This window comes from Lepisosteus platostomus, chromosome 22, assembly GCF_059453375.1.
Source record: "Lepisosteus platostomus isolate fLepPlt1 chromosome 22, fLepPlt1.hap1, whole genome shotgun sequence".
Classification (NCBI taxonomy): Eukaryota; Metazoa; Chordata; class Actinopteri; order Semionotiformes; family Lepisosteidae; genus Lepisosteus; species Lepisosteus platostomus.
Genome location: NC_142632.1, coordinates 1,513,961 through 1,528,593, shown reverse-complemented (window position 1 = coordinate 1,528,593; position 14,633 = coordinate 1,513,961). Strand labels below are relative to the sequence as shown.

Sequence of the window (14,633 nt, the reverse complement as noted above, 5' to 3'; positions counted from 1 at the left end):
TTCCGTTCCTGCAAAACATCTTATTATGAACAAACAAACCACAATAATCATTTGCATCTAGGGGAATCACTCCCAAGGGTAACCCCCCTTAAAGCTATATTGTTCTACCCATCAGGTTCTGCCACTAGATAAGAGAACCTTTCCCATGAAATCATTTTTTGACCTTCATGATCCCTTCAGGGCGTACAATTAGCACAGAAGCAGCAGCTTTAGTCCACATGTTTTTCAAACAGGATATTAACGATATGATCATAACGAATAATACCAGACCCACAAATATGTATTGAACCAGAGACCCTCTCCATGTTCCTAGCACAGACTGTAGCCATGCACCAATACCCCAATCATCTGGATTGCAGGATTTACGAAGAAAATTATTTTCGCAGTAATTAATTTATTATATTTACTATATTTATTATACACGTGTAAATTAATTACTGCGGAAATAATTTACTTCGTACACTGTGCAGAGTGCCGTATACTCCTAGTTGCGGCACACACGATACATACAGTAAAAAGCCTCAGGCACTGTGTTAGATGTGTTTTCGACGTTATATATGCGTTTATTAATGTCGTCGATTTTACGGTTGCAATTCGACGTTGATTATACGTCGAGGCGACGTATATATACGTATAGCCGTATTTTCGCCGTGAATATACGTATATTCGACGAATCAATGCCCACTGGGTAAACTCTTGAGCAAACTCTGAACCAGCTCTAAGGAAACTAATCCGATTAGACGTTACTTTGACTCATCTTTTTACGCTCAGTGCTGGATTGCTCAAACTCCAGCTAGGGTTAGGGTTAGCATTCCCACGCTACTTAGACACTTTGTTTACGCTCAGTGCTGGATTTTGGGAACTTCAGGACGAGTGGGAATTTTCTCCTATCTGTCAATTCTGTTTTGTTTTGGAGACTCTTGGCTGCCTATGTTGTACAGTGCAGCGTGAAGGAAACATTTTCCAAAACTGTGTCAGCTCAAAAGTTGTAAGAAAACCTCTCCAGCTGCTTTAACTCTCTTCATTTTTGTCATTTAATGTGACACTCGATGTATAACTGGAGCCTCACATATGCAAATGGTGAGGCTCCAGTTCGACACCACTTTACAGTATCTGACAAAAGCATGGCAGACTGTGCCATGACCGGCAGATAACTTCTGCTTATTTTTACCATATTAAACATTGGAAATCCTCCCACTTGCATTTGTGACACTTGATTTTGACTCCACCTAAGACACTCTTAAATCTTCAAACACTTTTCTCTTCTCCCGCAACACTCTTGTCTGTCGGCACTATGTGGCAGCATTGCATGACAACCCATCTCACCACAGAAAGGAACCTAACAGCTTTGGTAAGAGAGGAGAAAAGAACATAGCCCGTACGGGGATTGAACCCATGACCTTGGCGTTATTAGCACCCCGCTCTAACCAACTGAACTAACCGGCCTCACGACGGTGGTCCTCTCTGTGCTGCAAAAAATCGAACTCAGGGAATTTCTTTTGCCCTCCTTTGAATAGAAAGCCGTGTAATTCAGTGTACGGGCTTTCTCGTGCAGTTTCATGGTTCTTGTAACCCAAATCCTACACTGGCCTGAAGTGTCCCCCCATTTCACAGCATTTTTCAGCTGATTTAAAATGTACCTAAAGGAGAAGCATTATTGAAGACCATCAATTACCAAGAGCTTTTGTCAAAGGTTTTGGTGGTCATTTTTAATGACCACAGAGCACTATGACCTCGGTTTTACATCTCATCCGAAAGACAGCGCCCTTTTACAACACAGCGTCTCCGTCACTATGCTGGGACATTGGGACCCGCACAGACCTCAGGGTGAGCGCCCCCCCGCCGGCACCATTAACACCGCTTCCAGCTGGAAGCTTTGTTTTTCCCTGTAGCTTACCCTCATCCGGGTACTGACCTGGCTCACACCTGCTTAGCTTCAGTGGGTTTTCAGTTGCGAGTTGCAAGGGGATGCAAGTGATGGAGCCGCTCGCTGCAAAAGCCACTGCATTGGCCGGGAATCAAACCCAAGCCTCCCGCGTGGCAGGCAAGAATTCTACCACTGAAACACCAATGCTAAGTGTCTGGGCCTTCAAAAAAGACGCTTTTTTGGTGCTCTGTGCAAAAAGCGTCGACATATGCTTCCAGCTGCAAAATGCCATTCGCGGATGCTGAAGAATTTATTTCAAGGCAGCGGGTACAAGCGATTGGGCGTTTTAAAACCACCAGGAACAACAAAGAGGCGCGCTTCTTTGCTTGCGCCGGAACACACCGACTGGAGGCGGACAACGTAGTCGGCAGGATTCGAACATGCGCAGGGAGACCCCAATGGATTTTTAGTCCATCGCCTTAACCACTCGGCCACGACTACAGCAAGCCCCACAGCCGCTGCGTTCTTGCTACAATCTTACCTGGATCGCGAGGCGCCGGCGGAAGCCTATTTCAAAGTCGTTCTCCGTTTCAAAAAAACATTTCCAAAATACAAGCCTTGCAGACAGACACGCCTCAGAGGACTTAAGGGTGGCTTCATGTCGGAATGATAAAGTCTCCCCGTCCGGACATGAAAATGCCACTTTGTTACACACAAAAAAAGAATCAACAACAGAGAAATGCCCACAAGCATTTGAAAAGCCGCACCACGTCGCACTTGAAATAGCTCTTACATTAGTGGTAGACGCAGGAATCGCCTTTTTATTTACGCTCTTACCAACGCGATGGAAAGCAAAACAAAGCAAAGCAGAGCAAAACAAAACGAACAAACGAAAACCCTCACGTCCCGCACTTGCATATAACGCCGTTACGTGCCCAAGCGGTATTGTACGTCATCCTAGCACTGCACGCCGGTGCGTATGGTATATGGGAACGAGCACACGCCACGAATCGTCTCGAATCACTCCCTACAGCTGTAAGGTGCCTTGAAGCGTGCACCCCCAACATTCTTCTTTGCTCATCTGTGAAAGGTAAACTCTTGAGCAAACTCTGAACCAGCTCTAAGGAAACTAATCCGATTAGATGTTACTTTGACTCATCATTTAAGGGATCCTTGTTAATTGGAGAAATCAATGATTTCGAATGAATTCTGTATGCGTTAAAAGACAGCTATACACAGAAAACATGCAGGACACTGCTCATGATGTTTCCCGAGCCGAAACACAGTGCGTTTTTCCAAGCCATCTGACCAAGCCTGCCCACTGAAAACTGCAGGAGATCGTGTAAAGACGTTCAAGTTTGTAACTACTGCACGCACAGGAAGCAGAATAAATTCCTCTATTCAAACTGTCAAAGGTTTGCTTTGCGAACGCTGCAGGACATCGCACAATCTCTTTTGAACAGGGACAAACGATTTCTTATGGGGCGCAGTAAGTACAGACGTTTAAAAAGCTCCACTCATGCCAATGATGCAGCATGAAGAAGCGCAACCTAAAGTTTGCATTCCTAGCACTGTTGCAACCTAGCACTGTTGCATTCCCCGCATCAGTAGCTAAGAGAATATAATTTACGACTCTTGTTAATGCAGTTTCAGAAACCAGACTGAAATTTCTCAAGTATATTATTTGAATCCATTTGATGTTGGGCAACAACTATTCTTTCAAGACTTTTAGATTGAAATGGGACCTTTGAGACAGGCCTGTAGTTGTTAAGAACTTGTGGATCCAAATTTGACTTCTTAAGGAGCGGTCTAAGAACCACTACCTTAAATTGATCATGTACGACGCCTGACGCAAGCGATGCATTCATCATACTAATTATAGGTCCTGCCAGTCCTTCGAGGGAATCTTTGACTAGCTGAGTGGGGATGGGATCTAGCACACAGGTGGTTTACTTTGTCTTACGTCTGTGTTCATGAGTCCACCATAAGAAGAAATCTGAACAGGAGTGGTGATCATGCGAGGTCACCATGGAGGAAACCACTGCTCTCCCCAACAAAAAAACCACCACTGCCCCTCTCAAGTTTGCTAAAGACCACATGGATGTTCCACAGCAACTCCTGGAACAATGTTCTGTGGACAGACGTGACAAAAGTTGAACTTGTTGGTAAATGTGCACAGCGTTATGTTTGGAGATAACAAAACACTGCATACCAACTCCAAAACCTCATCCCACCTGGGAAGCATGGCGGAGGCTGTACGGCTTGCAATCATCGAGGGACCGATGAATTCCGAGATGTATCAGGAAATTCTACAGCAGAATGTCAGGGTGTCTGCCTGTGATCTAAAACTCAAAAGACGCTGGGTCTTGCAACATGACAAAAACAAAGGAGTACATCAACAACAGAGTGGCTGAAACAGAAGAAATTCCGTATGTTGGGATGGCCAAGTAAGAGTCCTGACACACACGCTTTCACTCATATGAGCTACACGGCTACCAAGATGATCTCAGGTGCGCCGAGCTTGTACGGAACATATTGAACTGATCGACGGCGAATTGTCTCTCAGACAGGCTTTTCACCTCTAAGCTCCCTGACTGACAGTGATCAGCTAGGTAGTAAAACAGTCAGCTGCTTCTAAGCCTTAAACAGCTGCATCTCGGCGCTTCCACGGAGAGATGATTTGAAAGCCGAACATCGCCCATTGGGAACACCTTACTATCACTAGTTTAAGAGACTCTTAAGGTTTTGCAGAGGTGCCTGTCTAATAGCATGCGCTTTGCAAGCTATAGGTGTTTAGGCTGAGGCAGAATGCCTGTTAACAAAATGTTTTTCTAAAGGGGCCTCGCACTCTTTTCCAAGCAATGGTCACCATCCCCACCGAGTGTCACAATGTAGTCATGTCCTAGGACATCACCTGTTAGTCTCCATTTGTCTGCCACCAACACTTTAGGTTACGGGGTCACAACCGCACCCCGGAGACCAGAGGAGCCGTTGGCGTTCTGGCGGCGCAGATTGGGCTGAAGGTGGGGCGCTTGAATCTCGCTGTTGGAGGCCGTCTGAAACTGACCCAAGCCTTTCCCTTGAATTAAATGTAAATAAGAAATGAACCCCAGATGCACATGGAATCAATCACGTGTTTCCTTTGAGCCGTTTCAGAGACTGCTCCAGAGTTTACCTTGCACAGATGCGCAAAGATTCATGATGGGGGTGCACGCTTCCAGGCGTCTTACAACTGTAGGGACTGATTAGAGACAATTCGTAGCTTGTGCTCATTTCCCTCTATTCCCCGTGTTGCAGTGGTAGGATGACTTAAATTCCTGCTTCGACACGTAACGGGATTATAATCAAGTGCAGGAGCTGAGGGCTTTAGTTTTGTTTCGTTTTCCATGGCGTTCGTAAGCACGCAAATCAAAGGCAATTCCTGCGTCTAACACGAATGTAAATGCTTTTGAAAGTGCAGTGTGGTGCAGCTTGTAAAATCCTTGTCCACATTTTTGGTTCGTTGATGTTTTTTCTGTCTGCCAAAGTTGCATTTTGACATCCGGACTGGGGGACTTTATCATTTGAACGTGAAGCCAGCCTTAAACCCTCTGAGGCGTGTCTGTCTGCCGGCACGAATCTTGTGAAAGGTATTTTTTTTAACGGAGAGCAACTTTAAAAAGGTTTCCGCAGCCACCTCGCAGTCCGTGTTTGATTATAGGAGGAATGCGGCGGCGGGGAGCTCGCATTTGTCGTGCTCGAGTGGTTAAGGCGATGGGCTCGAAATGCGTTGGGGTTTCCCCGCGCAGGTTCGAAACCTGCCGACTCCGGCGTCTGCCGAACGTCACCTTGTGCCTGCGCGGCAGAGGCGGAGTGCCGCTTCTCCTTTCCTGGTACTATAAAAACGCTAAATCGCTTGGCCCCGCTGCCATGGAAAGCAATTCTTCAGATAACCACACATTTTGCGTTCGCACCTCTGGTGCTCTACTTATGCCTTTGAAAACCTAATGAATAAAGCTGTAAGAACCGACACGATGTGTAGGTGCTCTTAAAGCACGCAGTAAAGAACTGTTAACAGCAAGGGTTTCAGTGGGTTAACTGAGGAGAAGGCGTGATCGCTATTTGTTGACTTTTTATTTGGTGTTAGAAACACTCTTACTGTGCATGACGTGCAACAAATGTAGCCACAGAAATTGCATCACGCTTTCATGTATGCTATTGCAGACACCAACGTTGCCTAGATAGAAAACCGAAATAGCCGTGGGTTTGCTTGCTGGTCTGAAGGATCTCTCTTCAAATCTCTATCATTTGTCAATGGAAGTAAAAGGCGCTGCAATCTGATACGTTCAGAATCAAACCCGCAGCTGTTGTTCGACTTTATTTCTTGACTAATTACAACTGAGTGTCGCATGAGCAGTTACATAAACTTGTCTGGTATATTTGAACACAAATGCCGTTCTTCAATTAAAACTAACAGTACATTGTCAGGGACATTCAGTTCTATACAAACAAGAGACAGACAAGAGAATATTTCTACCGTTCATGTGGACTACGTGTTGACTTACTGATCGGAATAATTGAAAGGTTCGGGCTCATAGCCGATGCAGTGCGTGCTAATTAGAACAGCAACGCTGAGCTCTCAGCACCGTACTGAGCCCAGGTGTTTTTCTAAAGCTGTCAGGTGCAGTTCATTTACATGAAGGAAATCTCTTACTGGGTACGATTACAATGCAGTAAGTAGCACAGACTACTTAGGGAGTAGCCCGATGCGTTTAAAAACGACCCGAGCCAGGCAGGAGTCGAACCTGCAATCTCCTGATCCGTAGTCAGACGCGTTATCCATTGCGCCACTGGCCCTGGTGTGACACTGCAGGACTGTAACCCAGTGAGATCAGCACTGCAACTAGTAAAATATTACCCCCGGTCAATTCTTTTCCAAAAGTGAGAAACACCTGTTTTCTACATTTTGTCTGTGTTAAAACCATATCTCTTTAAACCAAACCAAGAGTTTGTCTTTTGCTCTGATATTCTGATTCATTTCGATTTCAAAGAAAAAAAAAACTACCTTCCAAAGCATCATAAAATTGTCCCTTCTTCCAGACTCTACTTCTCTCTTGTAGTAGTACAGCAGACCTTTCCAGGTGAGCAGATCACAGAGTCCGAAATGAGCTTCCTCCATCAAGCAAAGTACCTGAACATGACTCTGTCATCATAAAAGCGCCCCTGTAATAAAGAAATTCAATCTGAAATCAAGAGGGCAGTTGCCTACTGAAATACAAGAAGTCATCAATTTTAACCTAGCAACACATTAAAGGCTGCATCTATACAAGTACGATTCTAGAAATGCTCACCAGATTACGTTTTAAGAAGGAACTGCGCCTCAGGTTCCGCCGAGATCTTAACTTGGATGGTAGGATTCAGAGTCCGGAGTGCGGACTGATGGCGCACGGAGGGTCCACATACTGTGGATCCCTCAGTTTTCTTCCGCGTGTTTAAACCGCCAGCGTTTTTTTTATATTTTTTATATTTGAACACAGATGCCGTTCTTCAATTAAAACTAACAGTACATTGTCAGGGACATTCAGTTCTATAAAAACATGAGACAGACAAGAGAATATTTCTACCTTTCATGTGGACTACGTGTTGACTTACTGATCGGAATAATTGAAAAGTTCGGGTCATAGCCGATGCAGTGCGTGCTAATAAGAACAACAGCAACGCTGAGCTCTCAGCACCGTACTGAGCCCAGGTGTTTTTCTAAAGCTGTCAGGTGCAGTTCATTTACAGTACGCCCCCTGTCTCAACGGTAGGACGGAGTCAAATACTGCCTCGACACGCAACAGCATTATAATAAACCGCAGGACTTGAGGGCTGTTCTCTTTGAATGTTCCAAGTCATTCGTAAGAGCGTAGGTCAAGGGCCATTCGGGCATCTCCTGTAACTCGAGTAAAAATGCTATTCAAAGTGCAGTGACTGAAATCGTCATCCACATGTCTCCGTTGTTGATTTCTTTCTGTCTAAGAAAGTTCTATTTTCATGTCCGAACGGGGAGACTTTATCATTCCAACTTGAAGCCACCCTTAAGTACTCTGAGGTGTGTGTCTGCTTACACGTATGGCGTAAAAGGTTTCTTAAACGGAGAGCGAACTTGAAAAAAGTTGCCGCCGCCGCCTTGCACTCCTTGTTCGATTGTAGCAAGAAGCCAACAGCTGGCGTACTTACTGTAATCGTGGCCGAGTGGTTAAGGCAACACACTTAAAATCTGTTTGGGTCTCCCTGCGCAGGTTCAAATCCTTTGCATTTGCTCTCGTGCGTGCATGAAAAAGGACCAGCGCTGTTTTGTTTTCGCTGGGACCTTTAACACTCTAAATCGCCTATACCCGCAGCCTGTGAAATCGATTCTTCAGCACCCACGAGTGACGCTTTGCAGCTGGACGCAGATAACGATGCTTTTCTGCAACGAGCTTTCCAGCTGAATTTTCTCGGCAGCTCCGTACTGAACCTGTTCTCCATTGCAACATAGCGGAGGCTCGTCACGTCTATAGCAAGGCTGTGTAGGACCGCATACGCCACAGTGACTTGTACACAGACCACATGAAAGGCAAGCAAAATACACTTTTAAAATTCCAAAGACTCACAAGGTCAGAGGAACAGCGATGACCTGAACAGATCTGTTACAGAAGTCTAGGTTGACCTTTTTAGAGCTGTAATTGCATTTTTGTTTAATAGAAGATCAAATCTACTCGCATGTACCAGCACCTTACAGTTTATTGATGTTTATTCTATTTAAGTAATAAGATTGCTAACGATGTTGGACTTTAGCCGGTGTTTTTTAGAACAAATTGCTTACTCTTCTGTAAGGAATATGCAGTACGTGCCTTTGTTAGTCATTGCTCACCATACCTGTAACTTTCTTATCTAACTCACTTCCTCAAATGGTGAAGGTCCACAAACATAAATGAAAAAAACCCAAATCCAAGTGTCTGTAAAAGCGCGGTGCTCCGCTGGCGCTGTTCCCTAGTGGCTTAAAGTGCCTGCCTAGTAAGCAGGCGATCCCTGGTCTGAATACCAGCGGTGCCTCTCTCCGTGTCTTGTTGTGCCGAATGTCTCATTTCAGACAAACATGTACAGCTTGGTTCAGTTTAATGCAAGAATTCATTTCCTTTCTGGAATAACTTGTTTTTGAAGAAATCCATACAGCTTGTGAAAGATGAAATCCATTTCTTGGTTGTCAGTGGAAAAAGATTGCCGGCTGCAAGAAGCGCAAGTGATTGTTTTCTTTGACCATAAACCTGCAAATGTAGGGCGCACAAAAGACTGTCAGACTCTGTGGTGCTGAAAAGTTGGTGGTTCAAGCCCCTCCAGTATGCGTGTCTCAGTTTTTCCAATGTAAACATCATCACCATCGCTAAAGAAGATGGCACAGAAGACTCCACAGCCGAAACGTTGTGCTTCTTTTCTTCTCTTTTCAGCATGGAGTAAACCTTTGCTTTATCCTTTGCAGCCTACGCATGCTGACACAGCTACCTTTCTCTTAACGCGCCTCAATCATTATTCACCAAAACCATCAGCAGAATGTGTCGCCTTTGTGGTGATGTCACTCCTCTGCTTCACAAATGTCCTTAGTGACGGGCCATTTCTTTCTGCCATTTTTCCGGAGCAGTTATTGATTGCTCCATCATTTCCCTCTTACTTTCCATCACTAGATTGAAAAGAAAAACAGAAACAGGCTGACAGGACGACAATCAAATTGCAAAAACTCATCAAAGCACTCGATAGAGTATTTGAATCCACAAGTAGCTACGAGCAACTTTGTCCTGGCTTGCATGAAAGTCGGAAAATGTCAAAAAGAAAAAGATGGTGGCTTTTTCATATTCGTTCTTTTATTTTTAGTTCGTTGCTTCTTCTGTCCATTGTCCTCCTGCCTGGCTCTTGACCTGTGACTGTTTGAACGCACACAGTAGACTTTCATGCAGGGGATTTGTCCTGAGCCTCTGTGAAAGACCCACCCACCCCCATAAATAACTGCTCTAGAAACACATGAATGCAAAACTAAACCACAGCTTAAAGAGGAGCTTGTCATGACCGCCAGGCAGTTAAGACCAACTCTTAAGCAATCTAAACAGCACCAGCAGCGGGTGATTATTAACAAACGCCGCCGCACGAGTTAACCCACCTGCACACACTCCACCGTGCGGTACGCAGTGCTATTTTTACCATCTTTACCTGCTTCCCGCTGGTATTGAGTCTACTCCTTGAGAGCTCTACCTGGCGTTTTTTCCATTACCTCGTTTATTCTGGATATTGGACTCCCCTTCTGCCTTTTTGACTTTGGACCTCGCCTCTCACCTTGGACTGTTTGCCACCAGTGTTCTCCCTGGATTACGACTTACCTTACGCCTCTTGACCATGAAACAAAGCAAAGCAGAGCAAAACAAAATGAACAAACGAAAACCCTCACGTCCCGCACTTGCATTTAACGCCGTTATGTGCCCAAGCGGTATTGTACGTCATCCTAGCACTGCACCCCGGGGCGTACGGTATATGGGAACGAGCACACGCCACGAATCATCTCGAATCACTCCCTACAGCTGTAAGGCACCTTGAAGCGTGCACCCCCAACATTCTTCTTTGCGCATCTGTGTAAGGTAAACTCTTGAGGAAACTCTGAACCAGCTCTAAGGAAACTAATCCGATTAGACGTTACTTTGACTCATCCTTTAAGGGACCCTTGTTAATTGGAGAAATCAATGATTTCGAATGAATTCTGTATGCGTTAAAAGACAGCTATACACAGAAAACATGCAGGACACTTCTCATGATGTTTCCCAAGCCGAAACACAGTGCGTTTTTCCAAGCCATCTGACAAAGCCCGCCCACTGAAAACTGCAGCAAATCGTGTAAAGACGTTCAACTTTGTAACTACTGCACACACAGGAAGCAGAATAAATTCCTCTTTTCAAACTGTCAAAGGTTTGCTTTGCGAACACTGCAGGACATCGCACAATCTCTTTTGAACGGGGACAAACGATTTCTTATGGGGCACAGTAAGTACAGATGTTTAAAAAGCTCCACTCATGCCGACGATGCAGCATGAAGAAGCGCAACCAAACGTTTGCATTCCTAGCAAATTCCTTTTATTTTTTGATAAATAAAGACAGTCTTGTTTAACAAACAACACACAACATTTTACATTGTCAATTCAATTCAAATCAATGTATTTCTATATAGCGCCTTTCACAACAAGGTTGTCCCAAGGCACTTAACAATGCAAGTTGTTAAGAGCCTTGTGTCTAATATGCCGCCTAGGTTACGTGCTGTCTCTTTGAGGCAAATGTTTAAATCCTCTGAGTTAAGTGCTGAAGTTATAGTAGTCCTATCAGTATTGTTGCCTCCGATCAACAGATCCTCATTTTTCTCAGAGTTGAGTAACAAAAAGTTTTCACACATCCAAGTATTTCCTTCCTTAATGCATTTAACTAAACTGATAATAGAAGAGTTGTCGTTTGGTGTAAACAAAATGTTTATTTGAGTGTCATCAGCATATGAATGAAAGTTCATATTATTTTTTCATATTATCCTACCTAGCAGCAGCATGTAGAGAGAGAGAGCAATATTGGTCCCAGCACTGATCTTCTGGTACCCCAAATTGAACTGGTGACATTGATGAAGCAGTACAATTATTAGATATTTGAACATAATGAAAACGATGAGTTAAATGTGAAGTAAACCACTGAAGGACGGTTCCAGATAAGCCAACCTCAAACTCAAGCCTGTGTAACAAAACAGAGAGGTCAACCGTGTCAAAGGCAGCTCTAAGATCTAGAAGCACAAGCACTGTTGCATTCCCCGCATCAGTAGCTAAGAGAATATCATTTACGACTCTTGTTAATGCAGTTTCAGAAACCAGACTGAAATTTCTCAAGTATATTATTTGAATCCAGATACGATTGACGTTGGGCAACAACTATTCTCCCAAGACTTTTAGATTGAAATGGGACCTTTGAGACAGGCCTGTAGTTGTTAAGAACTTGTGGATCCAAATTTGACTTCTTAAGGAGCGGTCTAACAACCGCTACCTTAAATTGATCAGGTACAACGCCTGACGCAAGCGATGCATTCATCATACTAATTATAGGTCCTGCCAGTCCTTCGAGGGAATCTTTGACTAGCTGAGTGGGGATGGGATCTAGCGAACAGGTGGTTGACTTTGTCTTATGTCTGTGTTTATGAGTCCACCATAAGAAGAAATCTGAACAGGAGAACATTGAAGTGCTGTGCCGTGATCTGAAGCAGGCCGTTCAGTGCAAGACATCCCAAAAATATACATGAACTGAAACAGTTTTTCATAGAGGAATAGGCCAAAATACCTCCTAACCGCTGCTCAGGTCTGACCAGCCGCTACAGAAAGTGGGGGTTGAGGTTTTTGTCATAAAGGAGGTTCCACTAGCTCCTTAATATAAGGGTTCACGTACTTTTTCCATCAATGACCTTGATTGTTTAAACCATTTGGTCAATAAAGAAACAGCAATGTCAAATGTTGGGCGTGTGTTGTTTGTTAAATCAGACTCTCTTTATTAATTATTATGACTTAGATAAAGATAAGATCACATGTTAGGAGCCATTCATGCAGAAATCCACATCATTCCAAAGGGCTGTTTACAAAAGTTTTTCTCCCAACTGTATGTGAGAGAAAAGCAGAGACGCTCACTGAGTAAGGTGGGGTTGCAGCTTCACAAATCACAAGGACATTTGTACACTCAAAAAGGGACAGGAGCACCCCAGATGGGACTCGAACCCACAATCCCTGGCTTAGGAGGCCAGTGCCTTATCCATTAGGCCACTGGGGCACACTGGGTTGGGTCGATCACGCTGATGAAGAGCCAGTTTTTTTTTTCCTTTGCTTTTTCAAAGGGATCCCCAAAATTAGGAAAGTTAGGCAGCAGAAGGTTTACTGTGACCTGAGAAGGACCGGCATCCAATCACGGTGGTACACACACACACGCTCTCACTCATCTGAGCTACACGGCTACCAAGATGATCTCAGGTGCGCCGAGCTGGTACGGAACATATTGAACTGATTGACGGCGAATTGTCTCTCAGACAGGCTTTTCACCTCTGAGCTCCCTGACTGACAGTAATCAGCTAGGTAGTGAAACAGTCAGCTGCTTCTAAGCCTTAAACAGCTGCATCTCGGCGCTTCCACAGAGAGATGATTTGAAAGCCAAACATCGCCCATTGGGAACACCTTACTATCACTAGTTTAAGAGACTCTTAAGGTCTTGCAGAGGTGCCTGTCTAATAGCATGCGCTTTGCAAGCTATAGGTGTTTAGGCTGAGGCAGAATGCCTGTTAACAAAATGTTTTTCTAAAGGGGCCTCGCACTCTTTTCCAAGCAATGGTCACCATCCCCACCGAGTGTCACAATGTAGTCATGTCCTAGGACATCACCTGTTAGTCTCCATTTGTCTGCCACCAACACTTTAGGTTACGGGGTCACAACCGCACCCCGGAGACCAGAGGAGCCGTTGGCGTTCTGGCGGCGCAGATTGGGCTGAAGGTGGGGCGCTTGAATCTCGCTGTTGGAGGCCGTCTGAAACTGACCCAAGCCTTTCCCTTGAATTAAATGTAAATAAGAAATGAACCCCAGATGCACATGGAATCAATCACGTGTTTCCTTTGAGCAGTTTCAGAGACTGCTCCAGAGTTTACCTTGCACAGATGCGCAAAGATTAATGATGGGGGTGCACGCTTCCAGGCGTCTTACTACTGTAGGGAGTGATTGAGACAATTCGTAGCTTGTGCTCATTTCCCTCTATTCCCCGTGTTACAGTGGTAGGATGACGTAAATTCCTGCTTCGACACGTAACGGGATTATAATCAAGTGGAGGAGCCGAGGGCTTTAGTTTTGTTTCGTTTTCCATGGCGTTCGTAAGCGCGCAAAACAAAACAAGAAAACAATCCAACTACTCCAACTACAGGCTGATCAAGGTATCTCCCCTGCCAGGTAAGCCGAGAGCCGCAGGCGATGAGCCCGGAGCTGAACGGGCCCCACTGGCTCGTTTGTAAGGCCAGGTGCATTGCCAACCACGACCGGCAGGGCAGAGGCCTTGAAGGCGGCCTGGGCTCCTGCAGCTGTCCAGCCACGCACTCTGGTTTCTCTTCATCTCGTACAAATCTTTTGCCTTTTACTAAAGATTTCCAAGTAAAGGAGCATGAATGAGTTCCATACAATTTTTGTGCTTCCCTGCCTTCGGGTGGGGCGCAGCTGGGCTGGTCAAAGAGAGAAAACAAAACCGCTCACAATCGCTCTTATTACGGCGACTGTGGCCATCTGCTCTGCGAGTCCTCGGTCTCCGCCTGTCTGATTGGCGCTCTTTCCTCTGGGAGGCGGGAAGTGTCCGGCCGCAAATATGAAGCGTTACAGCAACGACATGCCATGAGACGATTGATAACGATTTCCATAGGATCCCCGCGGTTGCCTGGCAACCGTCAGCTTTGTGCAGTGGCAGTATCGTAGCCTGTGAGGTTTAGCCGAGGCACGATTATTGCTAGTTGAAAACTTTTCTCGTCAGAGCGTGACATAGTCTTGCAGGCATCGTGCTGTCTAACTGCAATACTATACCGCTGGAGGAAACAGCCCGGGTTCAATGAGCCTTGGAATGTGACTAGGAAAGTGAAGCCTTTTGAAAGAGGTAATGTCGACGCTTTTTTAACAGAGCACCAAAAAAACGTCTTTTTTGAAGGACTGGGCAGTGAGCATTGTTGGTTCAGTGGTAGAATTCTC

The 14,633-nt window shown here is 45.1% G+C and overlaps 4 non-coding genes and 1 pseudogene across 4 annotated transcripts; 2 read left to right on the top strand and 3 right to left on the bottom strand.

Annotated features, from left to right (window-relative positions):
* Positions 1-2,286: 2,286 nt before the first annotated feature.
* Positions 2,287-2,368, bottom strand: trnaf-aaa (transfer RNA phenylalanine (anticodon AAA)). The gene has a single exon. It is a non-coding gene; the product is annotated as a tRNA-Phe (tRNA).
* A 4,262-nt stretch (positions 2,369-6,630) lies between these two features.
* trnar-acg (transfer RNA arginine (anticodon ACG)) lies at positions 6,631-6,703 on the bottom strand. Its single transcript has one exon. It is a non-coding gene; the product is annotated as a tRNA-Arg (tRNA).
* A 5,920-nt stretch (positions 6,704-12,623) lies between these two features.
* trnar-ccu (transfer RNA arginine (anticodon CCU)) lies at positions 12,624-12,696 on the bottom strand. The gene has a single exon. It is a non-coding gene; the product is annotated as a tRNA-Arg (tRNA).
* A 1,297-nt stretch (positions 12,697-13,993) lies between these two features.
* On the top strand, positions 13,994-14,110 carry LOC148642760 (U5 spliceosomal RNA). Its single transcript, XR_015929366.1, has one exon. It is a non-coding gene; the product is annotated as a U5 spliceosomal RNA (small nuclear RNA).
* A 230-nt stretch (positions 14,111-14,340) lies between these two features.
* On the top strand, positions 14,341-14,420 carry LOC148642759 (U4 spliceosomal RNA; annotated as a pseudogene).
* Positions 14,421-14,633: the final 213 nt, after the last annotated feature.